This window comes from Nicotiana sylvestris, chromosome 9 (assembly GCF_000393655.2).
Source record: "Nicotiana sylvestris chromosome 9, ASM39365v2, whole genome shotgun sequence".
NCBI classification, from domain to species: Eukaryota; Viridiplantae; Streptophyta; class Magnoliopsida; order Solanales; family Solanaceae; genus Nicotiana; species Nicotiana sylvestris.
In genome coordinates, this window is record NC_091065.1 from 106,958,399 (window position 1) to 106,959,485 (window position 1,087).

Genomic DNA, 1,087 nt, shown 5'->3' on the forward strand with positions numbered 1-1,087 from the left:
AACTGAATTTCCAGATTTTTGAGGGATGAATTTTGGCTTTCCATCTTTTCATCAGTGACCTTAATATACTTGTACAAAAGGTCATCAAGACTTGGATGATCTTGTTGGGGCCTCTGCTGGTATGATCCTGCTTGCTGATAAGGTCTGTAACTCGGTTGCCTATGATTTTGACTCTAGTATCCCGGCGGACCTTGTACCTGTTGTTTCTGGAAGCTTTGAGAGTTTTATGCACCATTTAGGTTACTCCACTGAAATCCTGGATGCTTCTGTGCCATTGGTCCTAAAAGGATATGGCTTGTAACCGATGACATTAACTTTTTCATCCGTTTGATTGGTTTCTTGACATTCATGGTTCTGGTGGTTTCATCCGCACATGTCACAAGCCTCAGATTGGTTTGATTGTTGTGTATTCACCTAAAAAGATTCAAACTTTTGTGCCAAAGAAATAATTCGTTGTGTTAGTGTATTTAAAGCATCAACCTGATTTACCGTAGCATCCTTTTTAATGATTACACGCTCAGATGGCCATTGGATAGCATTCTCAGAAATTTCATTCAATAGTTGCAATGCTTCCTCTGTGGTTTTTCCCATTACAGAACCTCCTGCAGCTGCATCTATCACATTTCTAGCAGAGGGTTTTAGCCCGTGATAAAAAATGTACAATTGCATATGTTCAGGAATGTCATGGTGTGGGCATTTTCTTAACATTGCTTTTAATCTTTCCCAAGCTTAATAAACTGACTCAGTGTCAGTCTGCAAGAAATTAGATATGTCTTGTCTTAACTTTGTTGTTTTAGCAGGGGAATAATATTTGTTTAAAAACTTCTGAGTCATCTGGTCCCATGTCGTAATGGACCCTTGAGGCAAACTTCGCAACCAAGTCTTGGCATCTCCTTTTAAAGAAAAAGGAAATAGCATTAACTTGATAGCTTCATGAGGTACTCCATTATACTTAGCAGTTTCTAAAAGTTCTAGAAAATCAATTAAATGACTATGTGGGTCTTCACTTGTATCACCAGTGAAGATACAAGATTGTTGAATTGTCTGAATTAGGCCAGTCCTGATTTCAAAGTTGTTGGCTGCCACT

The 1,087-nt window shown here is 38.5% G+C and overlaps 1 non-coding gene across 1 annotated transcript; it reads left to right on the top strand.

Moving 5' to 3' along the window:
* The first annotated feature begins 679 nt into the window (after window positions 1-679).
* LOC138878839 (small nucleolar RNA R71) lies at window positions 680-786 on the top strand. Its single transcript, XR_011402612.1, has one exon. It is a non-coding gene; the product is annotated as a small nucleolar RNA R71 (small nucleolar RNA).
* Window positions 787-1,087: the final 301 nt, after the last annotated feature.